Consider the following 17804-nt stretch of genomic DNA (forward strand, 5'->3'; position numbering starts at 1 on the left):
TGGGAGGGTATGTGAAATGAATGAATAAATGTAGCTACAAACAAAGACTGGATAAAGACACATAGTCAAAGTGTCAAAAAGTGACAAAAATGTGGAGATAAAGTGTCAAAAAAGGGCAGAAAGTGGCAAAATTGGTCAAAAAAGTAGCAAAAGCATGACAAAAAATGTGTGAAAAGTGACTCAAATGGGCAAAATCCAGCAAAAGGGGGGAGAATGGGTAAAAAGCAGCAAAGAATGGCAAAAAACAGGATGAAAAAGTCAAAAACTGGGGAAAAAGAGGCAAAACCTGGATAACAGTGGTAAAAATGGGCAAAAAGTGGCAAAAAGGAGCAACAAGCGGGCTTTGAGCAGTAAAAAAGGATCAGAAGTGGCAAAAAAAAAAGCAAATAAGGGTAATGAAAACATACAGACAAAAAATAAAGGTATATAATTAAAGCCAACTGTATAAGTGTGGATAACAAACTGATTAATGTGACTTGCAATGGATAATATCTGAGGTCAAAGTTTCCATTTTTTTTTTCTTGGGGAACAATATTTCAAATTAAGACATAAAAGAGCCACAAATCATCACAAAAGAGCCACACGATGAGTATCATTGGCTTAGATTATCTAATTCATCAGTCGGACTACATAAAATGTGAGAACTGTTCCAAAACATAATGATAGCAGTGGCACATTAAGCCCAAATACTGCTAAACTTACAAATAGCAAAACACCCCTGTCAGTTAGGTGTAGGGGTGTGACGTGAGATCGTGCCACAAGATCTCGAGAGATCAAAACACCACAAGATTTCTCGTTGGGGAAAAATCAGTCTCGCAAGATCAATATTGCTCAGACACTTGGAGCATCAGCTCTCCTTACAGAAAACAATACCAAACTGGAAGTTATAAAAGCTCACAAAGATGCCCTGGACACTTTGAAACTATTGGTGAGAGAGCTAATGAAAAAAACAGAGCTGATCCAGTATTTATTAAGATGACCGCTCCAATGGATGCGGTGTGTTGTTTTATTCTGGTGTAATGAAATCTCTATAGTATGTGCTAATATTTAAACTGAATGGATCAATGCTCAAAGCACCTATACTGTAAGACAGAAGCCATAAAGATGTGTGTGAGACAGGCTGTACGAGCATACAAAGCACATAGTAGTAGTGGTCTTACAGAACATGAAGCCACACCCTAATAAATCTACATGACCGCTGGACAGCAGTTCTACTTGTAACATTCACTGCTCACCTAATCTCACTGTTAGAGGACTGATGTTGGTATGTCCCTGCAGCTTCTCCAACATCTACAGGAATAATTAAAGGAAAAGCTTCACAGTGAATTCCTGCATCTTGGAGCCGCCTGTGTGCATGGCCATAGTCAGCTGACACAAAGCTGCTGAACAGCTGTTACCTAACACACCGTCTAGCCTCTTTATGTTCAATACAACTGCAATATGAGGAAGAGAAAATATGAAACTGGAGACACATCTGTACTCGATGTGTCTCCTATTACATATTTTATGTTCTATTACAGCTAATAGGCAATACGACTGGAGGAGAATCCAATTTGGTTCCTGTTTGGATGGGTTATGATTAAGGTTAGGTACGCCATAACATGAAGGTCAGCACAAAGTTATGGTGAATTACTGTATCATTAAGATGACCCTGACTGGTATGCAGAGAAAAAAAACATCACTGTAAAGCTGCTTTACAATAATCAATGTAACCACAGTTACACAGCTGAACGTAAACAAACAGAATGTGATGCCTGCTGATGAAACACCTCCAAAGATTTTTATGAAGATGGTACAAATCTCCTAGAAAGCAGAAACTCTCAATCTGAGGACTTGTTTAGAAGGTTGTTGAAGTGTTTGAGTACTGAAACTACTGTAACATCCCATCCCTAGTCTGAACAGCAGAATATAGGGCAGACTGATCCCATTTCTAACTATGTTTCTAATCTGTTTGCTCAGCTTTTACAAAAGACTGCATATGTAACAGATCTATAGATACAGAACAAAAGCCCGACCACATCCTGCATGTTTTGCAGTTTGATTTCAGCATGCTGAACCTCAATCAAGCACTACAAATGAACCTTGAGTGAAAAGTGTTTGGAAAGATTAGTTTGAACTGTAAAAAATATAAGTGAGATTAAGCCTATGGAGGCATCATTGCAAAGCTTGCATCTTATACCGTGCAATCAGCAGGTATTTAGATCCCCTTCACTTTTTTCAGTTTTGTTATGATGTAGCCTGATGCTAACAGTAAGTCTTATTCTCATTCATCTACATTCAGTGCCCTACAATGACAAAGTGGAGAAAAAAAACTTCACAAATGTGTGCAAATTAAATAGAAATAATAAACTGAAATATCACAAACCCTGTGCAAAAACACTTGAAATTTATCTCAGGTTCTTTCCATTTCTCTTGAACGTTGCTGAGATATTTCTACACCTTGACTGGAGTCCATGATTTGGTGCACACCTCTCTATAGAAAGCCTCACAGATGACAATGCATGTCAGAGCAAAAAACAAGCCATGAGATCAAAAGAACTGCCTGCAGAGCTCAGAGACAGGATTGTTGCAAGGCACAGATCTGGGGAAAGCGACAAAAATTTCTCTGCTGCACTGAAGGTTCCCAAGAGCACAGTGGCCTCCATAATAGAGCTCAACAGTGCCCGCCTACTCCTTTAGCAGTTCCGGATCCAGAAACAAAATTCACCACTTAACCCCCATAGATATTTTCGTAATATCTGTATTAGAACACTTTTAAAGCATGAACCAAGCTTATCAGAAACCTTAGAAGTGGCTATAAAACAACTGATTTGGCACAAAAACGGCATTCAAAAACAAAGAAAAAGGCAAAGTAACCAGACTGTGTGCATATTTCTCTACAGTGAGGAAGAAACTATGCATCCCACAGTCAAATGAGATTAATTTCATTAATTCTTAATGATAGCTCTCAAGCTTTCAAACCATAAATGTTCATTTTTTCCTACACTTATCTTAATTGTAGTGATTATATTTAAACTGATAATAATGTAATATATCGTAGTTTGAATGTTTATCACTTCATACTGATGTTGCATGTAGTGTCACCATCAACAGTAAACAGCGCTTGTTTGCGGGCTTAGTTCACATTGCCATGGTAACCGGAGACCCAACCAATCAGAGGTGTTGCTGTGACACTCAAAGAATGTGAGTATTGTAGTATTTTTTGGCCAAGATTGCAAATATTTATTTTTTTCAAACAAGGCTGATATCTTGCGAACTTCTGTCTTCAACAGGGGCATTTACCATCGTTTCATGCTAAGGTAGCTTGTGATAAGTCTGGGATGCTTCAGATGATATGGTGATAATCAAATCGCTATGAAAAAATTAATGGGATTTTTTTGTATCCAGAACCACACTATTCAGCTCTATTTTCAAATGGAAGAAATATGGTACAACCAGGACTCTTCCAAGAGCTGGTCACCCGGCTAAACTGAGCAATCAGGGGAGAAGTGCCTTATTAAGAGAGGTGTGCAAGAACCTGATGGTCACTTTGAGATCCAGAGATCCTGTGTGGAGATGGGACAAAGTTACAGAAAAACAATAATCACTGCAGCCCTCCACTGGTCTGGGCCTAAAGGCGGAGTGGCTAGATGGAACCCTCTCATCAGGACCACTGGGTTCTTGGTCACCTCTCTTGCTAAGGCCCTTCTCCTCGATTGCTCAGTTTGGCCAGATGACCAGCTCTTCGGAGAGTGCTGGTTGTGCCAAACTTCTTCAATTTGAGAACCAGGGAGGCCACTGTGCTCTTGGGAACCTTCAGTGCAGCAGAGAATTTTTTGTAGCCTTCCCCATATCTGTATCCTGCAACAATCCTGTTTCTGAGCTCTGCAGGCAGTTCCATTGGTTTTTGCGCCGACATGCGTTGTCAGCCGTGAGGCCTTCTATTGAGAGGTGTGTGCCTTTCCAAATCATGTCCAACCAGTTTAATTTACCACAGGTGGACTCCAGTCAAGGTGTAGAAACATCTCAGCAACTATCAAAAGAAATGGGAGGAACCTGAGTTAAATTTCAGGTGTTGCTGCAAAGAGTCTCAATACTTATGTCAATATGATATTTATGTGTTTTTATTTTTAATAACACTGCACAAATTTCTAAAATTCTGTTTTCATTTTGTCATTATGGGGTACTGAGTGTAGATTAATGAGAATTAAAAAGGATTTTTTTGTTGTTGTAGAATTAGGCCGCAACATTACCTGTTGAGTATGTTGGAGATGAACCAGTTGTGAAAACTGGGGCAGATGCCAGTACTTATTTCTAAATACCAATTTAGCCAAATACCAGTACTGTTGCTTTTTTCTTTACCTCTCTTGGTTTAACGTTCCTAAACTGCCAAGAGTATCTCTCTTTTTTTGACCACAAAAACATGACGCTTTGTCCAGCAGGTCAGATCTTCAACCCAATAAAAAGCATCCTGCCTGAATCAGCTGTTAGGCGTTCTAGATGCCAGTGTTAAAATGAATGTAACAACAGATAAACATCTGCTACTGATGTCTGTTTTTGTCTACATTATTTGCTGATGGCTAATGTGCATCAAAAGGGCTGCTATTAGTCGATACAAATGTTAAACTGATCCATTAGTGTATCACAAAAATTTGAGGAAGAGGGTTTACAGCTCTTTAAAAATAGTGCTATCTGTACACCGTAAAACTCAACAAGTTGAAACATTTTTTAAATGGATTTTTTGAGTAATCATTACTCGTTCATTTATGCTGAGTAAACTTGACTTTCATAAGTTAAGCTGCATTGTAGACATTTTCCTATACTTTAAAAGTGGTTTTCATCCACTGCAATTTTCCCTCATTTCTACCACATACTTTAATCTTTAACATTAATGCCATCCAAGGTAGGCCAACTTAAGTGATAATGAGTGAAAAGTGCACACTGAACCAGGACTTCCTCTTCCGTCATGTTCAGTACACCATTCCCTGTATATCATATTTACTCCCTACAGGTGGTACTTCTCTATGTCAGTAACTTCACTAATGGTGCAGAGGTGTCTGTATCCCAAAAGCATTCTGGGAAAACTCTGCCGATTAAGCAATGATTTCCAAATAATACAAGTACAATGACCAAAAAAAAGACTTAAAATGATAGAGTACTGTTTACTTTAAACTAAAATGTGTTCAATCAACAGAAAAATAGAGCTGAAAAAGCTATTTTGGATTTTTATGTTAACACAACTCATTTTTTTTTTAACATCCTTCAACTGTTCAGGCTTACAGTGTACTTTGACTCCACTATAACACTGACACATTAATCTTATCTTCTCTTTCCCAACACACTTAATTTAATGTATTTACCCTTTTTAAACTGTCCATTTTGAAGTGAAATAAAAATGTGTGAGATAAAACAACTATTTTTCTGAACAAAGTCAACTCCCTGGACCAGACATGACTCATCAGTTTTAGTTCAAGTGTGACCTCGATTGTTCCATTTTATGGTTTACATTGTGAGAACTAGAAATCTGTGAACAAAAAGTCAGGTGCTATGCTTTGTTGATATGTGCATTTCAATGGAGACTTTATGAATAATGTTTTGTATCATGAAAAACAACATAACAGGGCTGATTAGGGGATAAGTATGTCAAATTAAAGGTGCTGGATTTTATAATTCAGGTGGACACTAATGCATTTAAGAATTATGTGTTTTTAAGTGCACCTGCATACAAAAAAAAAAACATTTTCTGTTGCTGTGCATGCCCTCATTAGAAGAAAAGAGTGTTGATCTTATAATGACAGTGATAAATTTAGTTATTTTAACCCTCCAGCTTCAAAAAGTACCTCTATCAGAGCAGATCAACACAGCTCGGTTTCAACGCCTCAGCTCACACAAGATAAAAAATATACCAGAATAATTACAGTACAACATTTACCCATCAACCCATTCCCTGATGCATTTTTCCCTGTCCCATCTCTGTCTTCATAATGAATCGGTTGCCATGGTGACTGTTGCTAAGCAACAGGCCAGTCAAATGCTCCTAATCCTGCGCTGTTGACAGTGAGCTGTGACTAGGGAAGAGAGTATGAGAAGGGGAGGAGGACGGGGAGGGGAGGAGGGGAGTTGTACAACAAACAGCAGCGCTGGGGAGAATAGATGAGGTGTGTATGTGCATGCATGCATTGTGTGTCTGCGTGTGCGTTTGTGGGTGCATCATTATGAATGTGAACCAGTGCGGGTCTTTATACGCGAAGGCTGAAAGTGAGCAACTGCGGTGAATCCTGCATGTATGTGAGGTGGAAATGAAAAGATGTGAGGTTAGTGCTCATTTAAACATAAAGGCAGACGCTGAGTGCAGTACTGGATCTACTTTTGTTTTATATTTATGTCTTACAATTAATTACCTGTCACATTAAAGACACCTGGGAATTCATTTTTCAAAGTTTCCCATGTGCACTTTTCCTTTAAAGCTGCAGCATGCAAACTGATGTAAATGCTTTATGATACAGAGGCAAGTGTCAGAACTGTCTTAAATGTATTCAAGAATCTTCTGCTTCACTCAGCTGCAGCGTCTTAACCGCCTAATGGGTTATCAAAGGCATTACTATCATGTAATTGAATTGCTTCATGTGACTGACATAATGGTGTTTTTTAAAAAGAGCTTTCCAGGAAATGGAATGAGATAGTTCAAGGACACACAATGACAAAATCATGTCATTCCTTTTTGACAATATTTTCCTTCCTGCTCATTTAACTTTCAGTGTATATCCCGTACTGTCTCGCTATTGCATTACTCAACTGTAATGGTAAAAGGTTATTTATCCTACGCTTCCAGATTGAATTTGTCTTAAATGTTATTAAAATGATCTACAGTGACCTCTAGTCTGACACAGCTTTCCATGTTATATCATCATGTTGGTTTGGGCTGATTGGATGCAGAAATTGATCAGGTTTTATCCACAACATTCTCAGTTGCAATATAAAAGGACGTAGAAAATTAAGCTGTTCTATGCTATAAACAGGTATTCAATCGTTTAAATGTGCTGAGCTCGTATTGCAGGGAATGGAGCTCAAGAAAAAAAAAAAGTACAATTTTTAATGTGTTTGTTTGTTTTAATCCAGCACGGCCGCTGCCCACAGAAACAGAGACGTTAGTAATTAAAGTGAGAGAGAGAAAACAGAAAGGGAGCCAGCAGAAAATTGCCATTTTCAGGTGGAGACAAAACATGATGACGGAGAAAATTATCTGGGTAGATAAGTGCAAACCAGCTCTTCTTCTCGGGTGGTGACATTTAAAATGAACCATAATGAATTACAAAGGGGTGGCTGCACACTTAAGTGATTTGTTTTTATGGAAAACAAAGCAATGACTCTGGGCTGAACTTCCTCATTAATACTTAAGCTTAATTAAGGCCTCTTGCCTCTGGACGACACCAGCAAAAGGCAGTGAGGGGTAAAGCAGAGTATGCGGGGTGGGTATATGTGAATCAGTGGGTGTTTACTGCTCCTGGGTGTTACTTCTCCTCCTACTCTCACTCCCCATTAAGAAACCTTTACCATACGAGTGCTGTAGTGGCCACAGGAAGGCTCCCCTGGGCTCTGCTGGCTGTCTACTGCCATTCTCTGCAAGCACTTTATTTTGACACCCTGGAAAGAGGAGGAGGGGGGTCAAACAGCATGACGTGACTTTGTTCAGTGTGCCATGTTTAGGGGCGACTCTTCATCCCTGAGGACACATGCTTATACATAGAGGAGGTCTTATGTTTCAGGCTAACAAGAACAGCAGCACAGAGGAAGACTTATATATGGAGAAATAGCAGCTTCAACCCGAACACCCTGTTATGTAATTTGTAACGAGCAGATGCTCCATTTTTTCTCTATCTCATGTGGTAGGTTATTCTAGTTTAACAAACAGTTTGCTCATTTCAAAAGGTGTTTTTTGAGGCTTCTTTTTACAGCCCCAGTGGCTTGTATGCTGCACTTGTGGTTCAACAGACTCTTATTAATTTTCAGTTCGTTTTGGAAACCTGTTCTTACCTCAGGGATGTCTTTATTCTGTAGCTGCCAAGAAAGATCTCTAACATTAATATGGTCCCAGATTACTTACAACTGAACTGAAACAAGAGTCAATTAATAGTGTGGGAAATCTATTTGGGATGCACTTTTTTTTCTGGACCTGATCACTGCATATACCTGAGAAAATCCCAGCATCTGTTCTGGGCATAAAGCCAAAGCCTAACCTAAGGGTAACCTACCACAGCAGACAGACTTTCACATGTCCACTGCGGTGGATATATTTCACATTCTCCCGGAAACAGGCCATACATGGTGTTTCAAAAGGGCAGAATCTTTCAAAAAAATCCCTAAGGGTGTACTCACACTAGGCCATCCGTACCGTGCCATATTCTAACTGTGCTGAAGCCCATTTGACCCCCCTCCCCTGCCCCCCCTTTGGCCCACACTCACATTGTTCAACACATCCAGGCCTGGGCACGGATACGTCACACGACGACGTCATCACATGAAGCATCCACCATTGATGAACTTATACGTGTTGATGGCTCAGTATATATAAGTGTTGTTTCTTAGGCTGTAAAATAGCAACAGATTTATACGATATCTGATCTGACACCAGAGTTATTCCAGCTGAACTGGGATCAGTAGCTACATTAACTATAAAGAGCAAGGTGAGGCGAGAGAGAGAGAAAGCAGTTCATAGCGGAGAATTATCACTCACAGCATATAATCTGGAGCCTGATCAGAGTTCCAAGCACTTCTGATAAATGCAACCCAGACATTTTAACTCATATGAGCCCCTACAGCCACTTTTCTGCGTGTCAATATACTATCTGAATCCTCGTGAAATTTTTTTACGCGCCATGAGCTGAGCCTTTTCTCTGCGTTTGGATGTCTTTCAGCGCTGCACCAAACAAGCTCTTACGTCACAGGCTAGCCTGTGTCCAGAGCAGGATTAAATGATCAGATAAAATATTTTTTTAACGGTGACAATTGCAATTTTAACCATCTGATGAGAGCTGGAGGTGAATGCGCCTCAGGATTAATAAACAATGTTCCGTCCAAAAGTCAGCGATCAAGACCACAGTTTCACTTCTTTGTGAAATGAAATAGAATTAGAGGTAAGTTAACTCAGTGGATGATAGTTTGGTATTATAATTTTATAATAAGAGAGGTTAAATCAGCCATGTGATTATCCCCAGCACACACTTGTCCGCGTATTTGGATGAAAGGTGTTTGTTATCCTGTGAGCTGCTGTTTGTGACTGAATCAAGGGAAGAAGCTTTATTTTACAAACCAAAAATCCTCTTACAGTCGTTAAAGCCTGACTTTGCCAGAAACTGGTCAGAAATGTGGACTGGACTGGGATCCTTTTGTCTCTAGCATGCAGCTGCTTCCTGGTGGGCTCTCTTAGGCGGATCCTCTTGTTGTTACTTCACGCTACAACATCACATTGTGCTCCTTCATTTGCATCCGTGTCGTGCCTAGGCCCACCTCGTCCATCCGTACCAAGGCCGCAAAGCATGTCGCGCCGAAGCACGGAACGATTGCACTCACACTGCCAAACATACCAGACTTTAGGCTGAAGCGGGCCCAGGCACGGTACGGATGGCCTAGTGTGAGTACATCCTAAGAGTGATTGGACATATGTTAATCTGGAGTGGTAACACATGATGTAGTGGGCTGGGTCACAATAAAGGAGTAAATTACGTAATGCAAGCCATACAAGCAAACGTTATTGTTGTTCACTATCAGTGGAACCTGATGTAAATCAAACACTTGATTGAAGTCAGTCAAAAGAAGAGCAAAAACATATTTTCAAACAAGAATAGCTTCAAGTGTGGTTCTTTCCTCGTCTTAAATGTCCATTTCAGACAAAACTGTAGCTACAAGTACCTCCATACTTATCCCTTTATTGGCAGCTATTGTTGACTGGCTTGGGGTACAGCTAAACCCCACCTATAGCTCTGCCTCTATCTCCTCTAATGCTGACACTGGTTGAGTACTTTTCTGACCAGAGATCAAACTTTTTAGCTTGAAGCTTTGCAAGATGGATCTATCTCATTCCAGACATGGAATCTGGCCTATTCATCAACTTTACAAGGTTATCAATTTGGGTCAATTCCCATTGACCTGGTCGTTTCTGGGAGGTTTGGGTGAAATTGTTCTTATCTGTACATATTTCCCATGTAAAGGCGCTTTTAAGCAACATGGCAAAAGCTGTCAAACTGGACTGTACCTGAAAACTTTTTCAATGGTGCCTTTAAAAACCTCCTGATGTCAGAGGGATAAAACCGAGTTTACAAAAAGTTCCACGAAGCCACAAACCACCAATGTGGGGAGAGCAGAGAAGCAATACCCTCAGACATGCAGCAACATGCAGGAGGAAGAACCAGCTTCTTCTGATTAAATGCCTTAATATCATAATTTGATTATTTTATTACTGCCCATGTAAACAGTGATGTCTGGATATCTAACTGGAATGATTTTAATCAGGTTGGAAGAATGATTGCATCTGTAAACATACAGCAGGTAATGACAACATGGGCAACAATACTCTTCTAAATGCATCTGAGTATTCTACTCATACAACGCATTTACAGGGATTTATATGCGGATACCTAGTGGTTATCCATACTGAATATAGTTAGATCATATAGCTCAGACTGCACACATCGGTGTTCTGCGATGTATTTATCTGGATTTGTTGTGTGGACAAAATGGGTACTGGCATGTATTAATGGCCACCCCATAGATGTGATCTGCTGTACTCCATCCAGCCCTGCTCGGACTTAGGCGAACTCTGGCTTTTAGAGATCTTGACTTCATGTCTCAGCACAGAAATAAAGGCTGGTCTTTTGGTTCCCAAGCCGCTCTCCATTAGGAAAAATTTAGCCTCTTTTCTGCCATTAAAACAACAAAAATCTAGTAAAAGACACTCTCAAACAGTAGCAGGCTCCCATTGCTCACAAAAGGAGTCAGCTCTTATAGAGACAAAAGTTTCTAACATAAAAACCTCTTTTTTTAAAGTAAAACAGTTTATTCATAATACCATGATGTCAAAAATACTACAGTGCCCACAATCCTTGAGTGTCACAGTGATGTCTCTGCACGATGGGGCCTGATCTGTTGATGGAAATGTCCACTGTGCCCATGACAAATGACTGTCAGCTGGTGATGATGAAAATACGAACCAGCCTAGTGAGATGTGTAAACGCAAACTACAGTACATTAAGGATAAGAGTAAAAAGTCTGGAAAAACTATCAATGAACTAAAGGTACCACAATGGATTGTGGGATACGTAGTTCCTTCATCCTCATAAAAGAATTTGCAGTGTTCTATCTTTTCCTTTATCTGATTTCACACTGATTCAAATGTTTTGTAGACATGAGCATTCAGGTAGGTGGTTAGCTTGGTTCACGCATTAAAAGTGTTGATATATTATTTTAAACAATCATCGTTTGCATAAGAGGCGGGCAAGATAGTTCCAGTAACCCAAGTTACCGAATAGCACCAAATAGTAACTGAAGATGTTGTTAATGCATACTACGGACCTCCTGAAGTGCAGTCACTTGGTGTCTTAATGCCCGAAATGTAATGTTAATGCAAAATGTAAACTTATCATGCTCTGTAAATGGATTTTGACATTTCTGCAAGTTTGAGGCTTCAAAGATCCTATTTCTGTATGCTTTTTAGAAACAAAACAAACCTGCCTCTTCAAGATTTAAAGCATTATTTTTGGGTAAAACATTTACCAGTCAGTCATTTTATATAATAGCATAAAAGCTGTATAAAGGCAGCTCCTAGTATCTTGATAAAATCTTCCTTAAATCTGCGAATGTAACACCATAAAATAAACTAGGGCTACCTTAAGGCAGCATGCTAGTTTCACTGTTTGTAGCCTTTCATCATTTTCCAAAAATAGTGCCCTTGCGCCACTGAACTATCTGGGTTTACTTTGAAGCTGCACTACAACTGTCTACTCCTTAGCTATTCCCCCAATATCTTTCTTCATGCTGTGAAGATCTTGTGATTTGCTCAGAGCATCATGTTGTTTCTGTAACCTTTTGAACAGCAACCTTCCCTCTGCCAGCCTTCCAGTCACAAGCTGCTGGCCAGTCGCCACATGCCGGCAGCTGCCATGAACAAATCAACTTTATTTTTCTGGGGTTTTTTTCTCTTATACATATACTGTCACATGGGCACAAACTGCACAGCATTCCTGAACACACACACACACACACATCCACACACTGCTGCTAAAGGATCTTTTCTTCTCTGGGCAACAACAGCATATTTTGATACTCTGAGAATGAAACAGGATAAATAACATTAAAATGCAGTTGGGGATCCCCATGCCACCATTTTGGGTTTTGTTTGCTTTTGTAACATAAGATTAGTCACAAATTTTTATTTGACATTACTGAAGACATTACTGACTTACCGTACAAAGGGGAGGAATACATTTTGACTGGTTCTACAAAAGAGGTTATGTGTTTGGAGTTTTTCAGGGTTATTTCTGTTCTGGTTTTTAATGAAACTTAGTGAATGAGTGCATTATGTGAGGAAGATGGAAAGAGGAAATAAAATCATTTGGACTCAAAGAAACCAATCTAACTGAGTGGATTGTTATAGGTGTTTCAATAATAGCATATCACACTGAAAAAAAGGAAAGTTCTCATAAATTAGGCATTTTTACATAAGAACTGCATGCTGATGACAAGCTGTCTTGTTTGATATTTTATTTTAGTCCCAGCATTTAGCATGTCTGCATATATCCTTCCAAATAGAATATTTAATCTGCATTTTACAAATGTGTAGTTGTAGAGTTTCTATGCAGATGATGGCACGCTACAATGGAGAACTCCAGATGAAGGCAAGATGTGAGTTATCTGAGAGCAGGGTCCAAGACTAACTTTTTCACTTACCAGCCAGGCTGGCTGGTAAGTGAAATTTTTTACCAGCCAGGCAGATATTTTACCAGCCAACCAAATAAAAATTGCTTTTAAGTGTTGTTATTTGCTATCAGTATTATTTAACATGTCATTTGGGTCTTGTATATGATTCTCAATCAATATTTTAATAGTATGCACTAATACTAGCAATAATGTATGCTAAAAGAGACAAAAAGTGAGTAAAAAGACCCTTATTATGTGTAGAACAACAAATGACCTTGCTTCTGTCGATTCACGTTTTTATAACTTCACAATTGCAACCCTCCTTTATCTGGGCTAGGCAAAATGACTCAAGAGATACTCTGGCAGTTACTTTAAATTTTATTTTTGGTTTATCATTTATTTATCATTTATTTTTCTTAGAAGTTTAGTTTTCTTACGTTTGGTTTAGTTGTAAACCTTATGGTCCACTGAAGAGCCTACAACAAATCTTTATATATAGTCTTCATGAACAATCTAAATGGACCAAAAAGAGACAATAGAAAAAAACTGTCGAGGCACCTTCACAGCGCGGTTAATCTGTAGTCTGGACATGGAGGCGTGAGCATATCCTGCTCTGACCGCAGATGAGGGGAACTACTGCGCAAGGAGTGGGCTGCCTGTCAGTGCTTTGGGACAGGGAGGGGCCCACAGCAGCGCCCACTGCTCAAGAGGCGCTACAACAATACGTGCTTTCATGTCAGAGTCTTCAAAAGTCTCCAATAACACCAGAGAAAGTTGCTAGATTTGTCGCTAGTTGCTTTTTTGAAAAAGAGTCGCTAGAGGGGTCTGAAAACACTTTCGTGACCAAAGATTGTCTCGGCCTGAAATACACATTACTCTGCCAGGAAACCAGCCGATACTAGCATCAAAAAAATGTAACAGTAACAAAAAAAATATTTTTTTTCTGGTAAAAAATAACTCGCCAAAGTGGCGAGTGGTCTTGAAAATTTACCAGCCAGAGACAAAATCTACCCATAATTGGCAAGTTGTGGCAAGTGATGGTTTTGGACCCTGTCTGAGAGACACTATTGTGCTGTTTACGACTGTGACAATCATTCCTAGTGCAAAAAGAAAAAAAAAACTGACCCTGGATAAAAAGCCCACACATGTATGTAAAGTTTTGTCCCCATTTAGCACATTAAATCCTGATCCTGCCCATGTTTCTTTAGCTGATGTCGGTCCTGCCTCGCTGGTTGTGATAGGAAGTTAGTCTCTTTTAAGTGACGTAGTTTATTTTGGTACAACTCTGTAATAAGAGCTGGTCTTTTGGCTCCGAAATGGCTCTTCATTTGGTTCAAGTTTGGCCTCTTAACTGTGGATTAAATAACAACAAAAACAGAAAAAAAATCAGTCTCTCAAACAGTAGCTGATCGGGCTCATTGGTGAACAGCACATTATTACTCGGCTGCTTAACCCAAAAAGGCTCATTTCCAAATAGTATGTCAGCGTTTCCATTAAAAGCAAAACAAGGATTACAGGCTGTTAAAGGGGCGCAGCTCTAGCCTCTTAGTTCAGTACAAGACTCCTCAAGACCCGTCTTCCTTCATCTGGTTAGATGATACTAGATGTCAGGAGGTCTGCAGGACTGAGTAATTTGTAACAGTAATCACCTCCACAAAAGGCAGATCTGTTAAACCATGGGGAAAATCCATTTTTTGTAAAGTGTTGGGACTGTTCTAGATGCATGTAGAAATTTCATGATGATATTTGCAGTGTACAGGGTCAAACTTTACCCCCTAACACTAGCATTTGCTCATGTTAGCGTGTATATGACACGTTGCTGCGGAAGATGCTGTTTAATGCATCATAAAATGATTTTCAGGGATTTAATACCAACATTAAATCTGTTCTTGTACAAAATGTGCACTAAACAGATTACTGTGGGGTACATGTAACATGTCCCGTTGCTGTCTGAGCATTAAAGATATTTCCAACTTAGAAGTACACAAAAATTCAGTGTGATGATAAAATTTAATTGTGCTAAAGCTGTATTATGACTTTAAAACCACATCAATTGTAAACAGTACAATGACAGCATATCAAATGTTAATATTGAGTTATCATTTTTTGCAACATTACATTCCCATTCAAATTTCATGCAAGCAACACCTTTCTAAAAATTTTAGGACAGGCTCTTTTTACAACACACCTTATGGAATATTTTCCCATCATTGCCTGATGAAGGACTCCATCTGTTCAATGGTTTAGGGTCTCCTTTAATGTATTTCTTTGTTTAATAATGCACCAAATGTTTTCCGTGGGTGACATGTCAGGACTGCAGGCAGATTGATTTGAAAACCATAACATTCTGTTTTATTTACAAAGTTAATATCCATCACAGTATGATGGCAGTTTTTAATGCTTTCCCGCCTGAGGGACTGAAGGTCACAGACATTCAGTGTTGCTTTTCAGCCTTGCCCTTTTCTTGCAGAGATTTCTTCAGATTCTCTGAATCTTCCTGATAATCTCGAAGCATGTAGATGATGAAATCTCTTAATGTTTTGCACATTAAAGCCGTTGTTCATAAACTGTTGGATTATTTGCTCACAGTCTTTCACAGAATAAAATCTTGTGCCAACATTGAATGTGAACAACAGAGCCTTTCAAGAGTGCTCCTTTCATTCCCAATCATGATACTGTCCTCTGTTAGAAATTAACCTCTTTACCTGTGGAATGTTCCAGGTGTTTCTGAGCATTCCCAACATTTTCCAAGTCTTTCCTTGCCCTCCTAACTTTTTTGGACCATGTTGCAGGCATCAAACCTAGTTTGTGCATTTATTACCACAAAAATAATAGCGCTCATCAGTTTGATCTATAAATACAGCATGTCTTTATGTTATATTAATTTCAATATAGGTTGAAAAGGATCTGCAAGTCACTGTTCTGTTCTTATTCATGCCTCACAAAATGTCCTAACTTTTTTGGAATCGAGGTTTGTCCATTTTACACAACTGCCAAACTTTTAAGGAAATGGAGTTGCACTTAAAAAGTAGTTGTGCTAGCAGATTTGCATTTCATTGAATCGTAATTAACAGCCTTGGAAAGGTTTGCACTCTCTTAGCGACCTGCTACATTTCACTTTATTATCTAATGGACATTAAAATGGGCACATAATGTGGTCCTATTGGCAACAAATGGTAATGATAAAACACTTGGACCTTATTAATTTTCAAGCTGAAGGCTGAAGTGGAAAAAAAAAATTCAGAAACCAAACCAGTTTTGGTGTATGGTCAGGTGTCAGTAAGGTTAAAGCAGTCTGTCCTCAGTGTAAACACTGTCCACTCAGTCTTTGGCATGTCTTAACATTTGATTTAATTTTCATACTCAAACTCACAATAAAAAGGTGATTCCATAAGGAGGCTAACTAAGACAGACATGCATCTAATAGTCCTTTCACAGTTTTGATTTATGGAAACAGAGCGGGGGTAAAAGAAGTATTCAGCTGTTACTGAGAGTTCAAACTCAGGTCTTCATCTGTCTGAGGCCTAAGTCTCTGTTGCCATAACAGAGAAGGTGTACCTTTGACTAGTCAAGCGGAGATCTGTAAGTTGTGCTGTATGAGACTTCAGTGTTCTCCTCTAATGTCTACATTTTCATTCTTAAGGAGTTATTAAACCTAAAGACCACTTTATCTGATAAAAAAACTGCACTATGTATACAGCGATTTAATAGTACTGTGGATCAGTAAGGGTCCAAATCTTGATATATGAGTACAAAGTATTTAAGATCTACCTTTAATGTTAAAGGTACGCATAGCCATCACTATGCAAGTTGAAGTCTACTGCAACTGAAATTTTTCTACCCGCTGATGTGTTGGCAGGTGACATACATGGTGTCAGCTCTTGACACCATAGCGCTCAACAGTTACCAACCACTTTTTCCATGACCGTTAACTTCGCTGATAGTTAACAGTCAATATTCAAAGGTCACAGCGGGCTCAACCAATCAGAGATGCCGCTGTGTTACACTAGGATTGTAGGTAGCTTTGTGCTATTGCCATTTATTGTGGATAGATCAGGTTTTTCTTAAAACAAGGCTAACAGACCACTAGTTTGTGTCTTCTCCGTGACTATAAATCATCACTTCCTTTTGTAAACTGTCTTTTGAGAAAAAAAAAACTACCTCAAATTAACAAATAGCAGAATAGTTAAAAGTTGTAAATGTACGTGAACCATAACTTAGAATTTTTGAGATTATAAAGTTGAAAGGTCAAAAATCCTTTGAGATTGGTTTCTTCTAAACATTTGTCTCAACGAAAGGATTTTAAAAAACTGAGATTTTTTAGTTTCTTTTGTCAAAATTAAAGAGTTTTTAAACTTGGAAATTGCACCTTTTTCTAGTAAACTTCAACATTTTTAAACTCTGATATTCAGAGTTTCTTTTCTTGTAAATAACTTAATAATCTCAAAAATTCACAACTAACAATTTTACCTTTTTGTGCAAAAATCAACAAATTCATCTTTATTTTTTATCTTTTAGGTTGGCCCTCATACATTACGTTTATATCGTGATTTAAAACAATATATATGTACCTCTGATTTTGACAGCATCAGAGTGGAAAGCCCGCCCTCCAGGGGTTCCCAGGTTGGGAACCAATGTGCTACATTTCCCCATTCAACAGTACTGTGTTAAAAATGCCCATTTATATTAATATGATGTGGGCTCAACAAATAAAAAACTATGCTATGATACTCTAGGACTGAGGATCAGGTGGTACTGTTATCCGCAATCACAAATAAACTATGTCATTTTTTAAACAAGGACAGTAACATACGAGTTTGTCTTCTACGTGACCATATATCGTTTCCCTGTTTAAGGTCTCTTAGGTTAAAAAATAACACAAATTCACTAGTAGAAGCAGAATGCAGAAGTTG

The 17804-nt window shown here is 38.8% G+C and overlaps 2 protein-coding genes across 3 annotated transcripts in view; one reads left to right on the top strand and one right to left on the bottom strand.

Annotated features, from left to right (window-relative positions):
• sppl3 (signal peptide peptidase 3) overlaps nucleotides 1-17804 on the bottom strand; it is a 183471-nt gene that overhangs the window by 130011 nt on the left and 35656 nt on the right. The window lies entirely within an intron of this gene.
• gnaz (guanine nucleotide binding protein (G protein), alpha z polypeptide) overlaps nucleotides 1-17804 on the top strand; it is a 68309-nt gene that overhangs the window by 49788 nt on the left and 717 nt on the right. The gene's annotated exons all lie outside the window — the stretch shown is intronic.

Source organism: Cheilinus undulatus, linkage group 17 (assembly GCF_018320785.1).
Source record: "Cheilinus undulatus linkage group 17, ASM1832078v1, whole genome shotgun sequence".
Classification (NCBI taxonomy): domain Eukaryota; kingdom Metazoa; phylum Chordata; class Actinopteri; order Labriformes; family Labridae; genus Cheilinus; species Cheilinus undulatus.